This window comes from Chaetura pelagica, unplaced genomic scaffold (genome assembly GCF_000747805.2).
Source record: "Chaetura pelagica isolate M959 unplaced genomic scaffold, ChaPel_1.0 scaffold44, whole genome shotgun sequence".
In the NCBI taxonomy this organism is placed as follows: Eukaryota; Metazoa; Chordata; class Aves; order Apodiformes; family Apodidae; genus Chaetura; species Chaetura pelagica.
In genome coordinates, this window is record NW_009952883.1 from 337,380 (window position 1) to 346,474 (window position 9,095).

The window sequence follows — 9,095 nt, forward strand, 5'->3', positions numbered from 1 at the left end:
GGTAACTACAAGGTAGACAGTACCACCTTCAGCAAACATATTTGCCATTAAAATAAAAGACAAATATCTTCCTAAGTGCCCTCTGGGAGGCCTTGTACTCTAGGTTGAACTGAAGAATATCCTCGCTATAAAAGAACCAAGTATTTTCACTGTGTGTATGTGTTTCAAGACTGCTTTTGAATTCCTAGTGCAATGTTGTCAATTTAGCTTGTTTTCCTACTGCTTTTCTGCTTCAACCTATTTCTGATACTGTACAGTTTTTGCAGGTGAAGTTTAAAAGAGAATATGAGAAGACACACAGGGGGTAGATATACCAGGAAATCTTAAAGGCATGAAATGCCTCAGGCTCATTATAAACTGTACTGATAATTTTGAAGGTTGTCACACTTCAGCCCAAGCCTTTCAAAATAAATATTTTAAAATAGAACTTAAACACTTACAACTACTCCTTAAGTTAGTAATTTCTTCCATCTCATATTATTCTTTAAAGTCTGCTTCTATTTTTTTCCATATAAAAATCAGAGATATATTCTGTAATGGAACATAAGCAAGGATTTCTAGTGATTTATTCTGAAGTGTGAAAGCACTTTTGTACTTGTGTGATGGGCAATATTTGGGTTAGGTCAAGGGAAGCTGAGTCTTACTGCAAACTTGAAGAAAATTATTCCACTTAAAAACTAAAAGCCAAATCCTGCAGCTGTGAGAAATTGTTATTCACAGCCAAAAGGCAAGCAGACAAAAGGGAATTATACATTACATATATTGAATGGCAGGTTATGATACTCAGAGTGATTTTTAGCCTGTTCATTACAGTTAATAGACTCAACTTATAGGAAAAAATGTACCAAGTCCATGAATCTAAGCATTCATTTCAAAAGTATCCATGCTCTCTAGAGCTCAATAATTAAAAACTAATAATTTTTTAATAAAGTTTTTTGTCTGGAAGAAAGAGGTGAAGGATGTTATTCAAGTCTTTAAATATAAAGCACAGGTCCATCTTTAAACTTTGACAATATCTTGATATTCACAAGTATTGTTGTACTGACACATGTTCCTTCCACAAGCTTCAGAAACAGTAGGCAGAATAGTCCTTCTTCCCCCCCGCATTATAATAACAATAATAATGGTGGCTGTAATATAAGTAACACCTAGCACAGATGCAGTGTACCATATTTTTTTTTCACAATAGAAGCAAATGTCCATTTTCCAGAAGGGGAAATATGGAGAGATGAATTGGCAAGTTAAAGGTCAGCAGTGGCCAATGCCAATAAAGTAGAAGGTTCTAATGAGCACTTCCAGTAGGCCACACAGTTCAGTTATGTAAGAAGCTGATTGCTTAGATGCAGATTTTGAGAAAGCAAAAGTCTATGGCAGGAAATAATTCTGAGCCTCATACATGAAACTTTGAAGATACACATTTGGCTCCAAAAGAAGGTCATTTGCCCCAGTGAGCAAACTGTATCAGCAGAAAAGCCTTTAAAAGGTGAATAACACAGTGCTCTGTTCTTTGGTTTGGGATTTTACTCTAAATCATAATACTGTAACTTTGTGATATAAGTACCCCAAAAAGGTAGTGATTAGAAAGGGAAAAGCACTAATAAAAGAAAATGGCTGCTGGTCTGGGGATGGTCAGCCTGGGAATTAGGCCTTTGGACCAGAAATATCCTTGAAAAGTGCTGCTGGCCTCTCTGAAGTACAGGTGGGGCACCAAGAGAGGTGACAACCTGAAATAACATCAGTAAGCACAAACCCAAGAAACTGTAATAACAGCTTACTGTTAGAAAAAACAGAAGCAACCTAGGAAAATGAAATCGAGCTGGAAGAACAGAAACATTATCACCTGCTTCAGCTGACTATCCTGATTTTTTAATATATCAAGGACCTGCAGCTTTAAGTGCGGTTCTTTGTGTTGAGTCCTCTCAGAACAAAACTTTCTGGTAGGTAACAAAATTAAGACACCCAAACAGACAGTGGTAAATTTGGGCCTCCCAAGGGACTTGCACAAAGTCAAACAGTGAGAGGCAGCCTAAACAGTAAAAGAAATTAGGTATCCTGCCTGTTGCTGTACTTTCCTTTGAAAACATGCTGCATCTCAGACAGCAGAGTTCCTTCAATTAGAAAAGAGTGGTCTTTTCAAGCTGCAAGGAAAACAGCGTTACCTAATAAGTCATTGCAAGAGAATAGGTACTGCAGGAGTAAAGACCAAACGACACAGAGTTCCTGTAACTAAAAAAAGCAAGAACAAAAGGTAAATGAACTGTTGTCTTATCCAGACAAAGGTACTGAGGTGTAGCACCATGATGACTGTAGAGTGAAGAGGGCTCAGCTGCTGTGGCTTTGCCTTAGTAAGAGTAAGTTATGCTGGAAATTGACACATAGATGCCATGGTCCTGTGCAAATGAAGTGTACACAGAGTACACATTGCCTCCTTAATGGAGACACAGCTGTCTGGGCTAATGACTGAAGCCCCTTCCATCTCCCTGACGCCATTAAGTGTCCACAGTTGTCCTTTTGCTCCTCTTTCCACTTTGGCGTGTGCTTCACATCCCAGTTAGGTTGCAGCTAGTGCACTTGTCTGTCCCAGACAACCCATTAGATCTTTTCTTCTCATTCCTGGTGTTCCGAATATCCCTCTTCCTGGGGCTGAAGACAACCCCAGGCACCAACATGGGCTGGAGGCCACCCCACTGGAAAACAGCTTGGCAGAAAAAAAAGCTGGGAGTCCTGGTAGACACGAGATTGAGCCAGTAACAAGCAATGGGCCCTTACCACAAAGGCAAAAAGAAGGCAAATGGTATCCTGGGCTTGTACACCCACAGCCTGCACTTGCACTGGCAGGACAGTCTGAGAAATAGAATAGGCCTTGACCCTGTGTAAGCACTGCTCATCAATAGCTAAAACATCCCTGTGATAGCAACACTGTTTTCAGCATGAATCCAAAACATTGCTCTATACCATCTAGTATAAATAAAGTTAACTCTATCACAACCCCAAACCAGTACAATCAGTTAGCACAATTTGTTGTTTTAGCCTTCCGTCTGGCTAAAAAAGATAAAGTAGGGAATAACTTACATTAGGAACTAGTTCAGCATAGTAGGACCAGATCAGTATGTAAAAGAGTTAGTTGAGTTCCCTCCATGAATATGAGTAACTATATATGGCCCATGGGGTTTACTATGGCAGAGGCTAGTATGTATTGAACATCCCTACCATGCGTTTGGATTGAAGCTCCCCAAAGGACTGGCTATTGGCCCTTGTGTCCCCATTAGGGACTGGAGAGCCTTTGCTGCAATTCTGGAGTGGAACTTACCACTATAGGTGCTTAAAAAGAAATCTGTTTTATCAAAATTGTACTGTAAAACAAATACAGACAAGGAGAAGAAGTTTTTACATCAAAACTGCACTAGTGCTTTGAATCAAGATTCTGATGTCTTCCCTTTCCCTCCCTTCCTCTTTGTTCTTCCATTTCCCATTCTTTACCCTTCCCCTCCTCTCTCCTCTCATGATTAATTGACATTTCCCAATGAAGAGAATTATCTCCTGAGTAGATGAGCTGCTAACATGGAACACTATATCATGTTTAACAATTACCATCAATATTTATTACACTTTTATGCACAGCAAGTTGAGTTACATTAGCAGAGAGGAATAAAACTTGCATAGATTCCTTAGAAGAATTGTGAAACAGCAGCAGTAGGTCACCTGCTTAAAATTCAAGTTGCATCCCTCTTGAAATGAATTGCCTCTTTAACTAGTTTCTCTTTTTTTGAATGACAGATTCACTGGCTTTTTAAAATGTCATAATCTTACTCTGGATACACTAATGCAAAATTTTCAAAATTTTAATTTTGACTTTGATAAGGAAGGAGAATGGAGAAGTTAGTTTGGTTTGATTTTGAATATTGCTCAAGGGTGGGGCATGGGAGCTAATACTTAATGTATATGGTTGTTGAGTTGAGCAATTTTCTAGTTGTTTTCGATAAGAACACTAAAGAAAATGCTAGAAAGAAGAGACTTGCAATTGTATGAAAGGACTCTTAAAGATGCAACAATTAACACTTATGTAGGCAATATAAATACATACAGTATATTAATTTCAGCATGTCAAACTGGAATGTACCCGCCTCTGAACAAAACTGCCAGAAGCCACTTTGGCAAATTACTGTTCCTTAACTTTTCAAAAGATATACCTCATTTTCCATAGGATGAGCACATACCTCTTTTTGAAGAAGCAATTTGTTGTGAAAAAGTTAAATAATTTGAATTTATGTTGACAACACATAACAAAGTGAGCAGATATATGCATTTGTTTAAGTGTGTGCACATGCAGGAATAATACCAAAATTATTCCTATAGCTATTTCTCAGCTGAAAATCACTAATAATGGGGAAAAAAAAGGAAAAAGCTACAATAGAGGATTTTCTGTCTTTCTGCAAACCCCAGAATAACCAACCATTAATCACTAGAAAAATGAATCTGTTCCTGGGAACACATTTTAACAAAACGAAATGTTCTATCTAGCCATGACTTCTTGTATTAATGAGTATTTTTCTAAAATCAGTACTATTTAAATAAACATGCTATTTATTAACACAAACCAAAAATGTAGTAGATGAAGTTTCACTGTTGCAACAACGAGGACATAAAGCATAGTACCACACAGGTTGCAAGATAGCTAATAGCTTTGGGCTGAGTCAATGAATGATCCTGTGTTCACAAAAGGATGACCTTTTTCTTATCTTAAGAATGCACTTTAGTTATGGATTTTAGCAAATAAAGATATTGAATATGTACATATGAAGTCATATGGAAACAGGTAAGATAAGACTTTGGATAAGACTTTCAGATACATTCTAAAAGGGTGTAATGAGCCAACAGTGTCACAGAGGCTACTGGCTGTCAAGATGCTTCCGTGACTCCTCCCCAGTGAGGGGGAATTGATTTTAGTATTCTTTTAAAAGCAATCAAAATTTTTTCCTACTCTGTTCTGTTAAGCTTGCCTGAATTAGGATCTTTTCATTAGACTGGAGCTGAAGCTGTAGAAGGACTATTTTGGGATGAAATATAACATAAAGTAGCACTAATACTTGGATGAAGACATGATTTGCTCAAAATTACACCCATAAATCTATATGAGGATTACTCTGACCTTTGTAATGTGTGAAGAATTACTCTTTTTTCCTACTTACTGTACTTGTATAAATAGAACTAACTGGGATTTGGGTACCATCCATATGCAGCATTGAATAAGTACCTTGGATCTAATAAAAAAACCTACAAGTTTCAAAGCATGCATGTTCTTTTGACCAAGCCTGTTCTAATTTGAAAGCAGACTTGTTTTGCCTTGTCACATATATTGATCACCCTTCACTCCATCAATTGCTATATGAAATTCTCTGAATTCATAACACTTTTCATTCCTTAGATTCATTTTGGAGAGAGATGTCAATATATATATAGCAGCACAAAATTCTTTTTTAGTTTAAATTTTAAATATGCACCATGTGCCAGTTATCTGTATTTTTCTGTATTTTTCATTTTTGCTGAGATTATCTGAATGTTAAATAATAGTTTTCTTCATCAATGGCAGAATACTAAGAATGAGAATACTAAGAATAAGCCCCAGAACAATTCAGATATAAGGGGAAAGTCTTCAGAAATTCATTTTCCACTTAGACAAAATCCTCAGACTTCATTATTTTTATGGGAAGTTTTACAGCTTAATATATATTTAAAGCTGGTGGCAGTATTATATCGTGCCAGATTATCATCTGTCAGCTCCAATGATGAACTGGTCATATGATCATTTTTAGTCCCTAAAAGGATATGCACTTAGAGCAGGCTCAATGCTGACAGTTATCTGTAATATAAATTTTGAAGTCTACAGAAAACATAGAAATTATGTAGAAAATAACTTCTGAGTTTGAAGAAATTTTAAGAATATTAACTAAACTCATTTTTACAATTAGGATAAATCTTAATAACCTGTAATACTTATTTTCTTCAATTTTCTTGAAACCTTGCAAAACTTTGCCTATTGTAATAAATGTGCCAATTATGATGTCAAAGGAATTTTCAAAGACAAAGAAAATGCAAATAAAGGCAGGCAGTAACCATGTTTAAAACTGACAATTGTGAAAATCTAACTGTAGACCCAGTGCATTTCTGTATTAATGATAAAGTTTTATAGAAAACCAGGTATATTTATCATACAATTATATAGTCATCTATTTATTCATACAGCTATCCTCTCTCCCTCTTTCACTATCTGTCTTGTAAGATTCTGAACCAGTGTTCATTGCTTAATAAAATTAATGTATTGTAAATTTTTTTTATGGAGTCAGCTAATTAACCAATTCCTGAGGAATTGTAATTCCTTTTTCAGGAATAACCCAGAATTCCACTGCAATATGTGCTTTCAGACAAAAAAAACTGTTGAGGAAAACCTCGAGGATATTATAAATAAACTGAATAATAATATCACAAACCAATGTAAAAAAGATATGGGACTTAGAAACATTTTAAACAAAAGCATTTTGCTAAATTCTGAACGATATTTTAGTGTAATTCCTAAGAAATCTAAGCAAAGCAAAGCTGAAATTTGAAATGCAAATTATGAGCTTTGGAAATCAAAGCCTTTGGGCTAAGAACTACTACTTAAATTTCATGAGCTATCAGGGAAGTCCTGTGTAACCTTGGGCAAATCAAGACAAACCTAACAAACCCTATTTGTGTTTTCTCCTTACTCTACTCCCTTACTAGGTTGCTGAGCCATCAGCTGCTTTTTACTGAATTGCTTAGATATGTAATACACAATAACTCATAACTTAATCCCATAACACACATAATACAAAAATGAGGAGGGTATGTTACTGTGATGTTATCACATGACTTCAAATCTGTTTCTTTCTTTTAAATGTGACTATACATCTGGCATCTGCAATAATTTAATATAAGTCTTCTAAAAATTATGCCTGCTATGTTAAATCATACCTTAAGCTGCATGAAAGGAAGAGCTTCCTAAAAATCTTCTGCACCCAACCATTCATATTGACATGCTTAGGAAACATATGCTGTGGTATTCGAAGTTATGTGAGGAAAAATTGCCCTTGAGTTTCAGATAGTTCATTCATCAGCTCTGTCAGATATGTGTCAACAGCTCTGAACATCATTTGCACGTTTTAATTCATGCTATATTATACTGAAGTGAACAGAGATATATCAACAATTACCGTTTCTTGAATTATAAAGCAGAGGCCTGTTGAAACTGGAATGTTTGTTTAAAAATGTATTGTGATTGGGATTCCCAAAAAGTAGCCACAAATGGAGTCTGGGAAGGTGACTGAAAAAATCAATTTGTAACAATTCTGTCTTGAATATTTAAATTCAAGAAAAAATAGGACACCAGTTTCCATAGAGAGTCGACTGTTAGTGATCCTGATTCCAGTTTGAATATAATCTATAAAAACAGTAATTACATTTAGTGCACATATCTCCATATCTATGCACTTCATTTTATTTTTAATGTGTATGGAAAGATTCCGTTGGCTTTTAATGAAAAATATGGGAGTGTGTTATTTTCGTTAATTACAAAGTCTGATGCACAAATTTGGCCTCCAACTTTGCAGTTCTGTCTCTTAGAATCAGTGGTTAGACTCAAGGGCACCAGCTTGGTCATCAAGATCAATATTAAATAAAATATAGCTTGGCCAGACCTCTTGGCCCTTAATTGATCCAAACAGGGTACTACAGAGAATATAATAATGACGTTACAGATGTTGACCGACAAACAGAAGCTTCTTTCATTGATTTCAGTAGAGGTAGATGAATAACACAAAACCACCGTTACCCTAGACACCATAGTAAGACCTGTTACAGAACTTCCAAAGCGAGCATTTGGGAGGTGTTGAGGTCGCATGGAAGAACTTCCAGACGGAATAAACTGGATTGATGTTTGATGAATGGAAATTGTTGAAACTGACTCAAGAGAAGGATTTTTACATTCCCCTAAAAAAGTATGCCTCATGTTGGCAACCTGGGCAAAACCCCCTAGCTTTTCAAAGACTACATGATGGCGTTTTTTTGTGTGAAGGTGGTTTTCTCCCACATTTTTATCCCAATGTCATGCAATTTTAAAAAATAAGACACTTTTAAAAAGATCCCCATTTTTATAAGCAACCCTTTCTGTGTTCTGTCTCTTGCATTGCCCCCTCCTCAAATTGAAAATGTCAGGTATCATTCCAATACTGTAGTTTTAAAAAAAGTAAATCCTTGCCATTTACTCCAACTCACTGGAAAATGTAAACTATTGAGTCCTTTGTAAATAACAAAAGGTTTTACAAAGCCTAGGAAGAACTGAGCTCTTCATTTACCTTTAGTTCTTAGAAAGTGCTGGGATATAATTCACCCTGGGTTCAGACAGTCTTAGGATCTATTTTTATTTGGGATTTACTCTTTAGTTTTTGTTTGTTTGTTTGTTTTGGTTTTTTTTTTTTTTATAATAGTTTAAGAGGAATTAGTTAACATTGGCAGTGAGTAGTAAAAAAGGATCTTCTTTAACTCACTGAAGGCAATGGGAAAAATCCTGCATCTTGGTGTATCGCTCTGTCATTTTCACAGATTTTTACCTCCAACTTTATTTCCCTGTGTGGGGAACAGTCCCTCTTTTTCCCCTCTATAGAAGACTAAACAACAAATGCCTTTTAAGTCAGCAAGACAGGAGTGATGCCTCTTCACTGATTCACTCAAGGACAGAATGAGCAGGCCTCTTGCCCTACCAGATAAGTGCAGAGCAAAGAAGCAGCACAAGGGTCATAATAAGTAGCAGAGAAATAGACAATAGGTTAAAAACTGCCTCTAACAGAATATGTACCTGGCCAATGGTGATTGGCTAATTCAGACCGTGGTGCTTTCTGGAACAATGGTCTCTGATCCATAAAAAAGAGAGTAGGATCTGCTCTCCGTGGGTCTCTGCTCGCTCTCTCTGCCTGCCTGGGACAAGACCCCACTGCAGCACCTGAATCTGCGTGAGTGCCACTCCGCTGCGAGGAGAAGCAAAGAGGGGGGCACCGCCTGTGCCCGCTCCCAGGGACCCT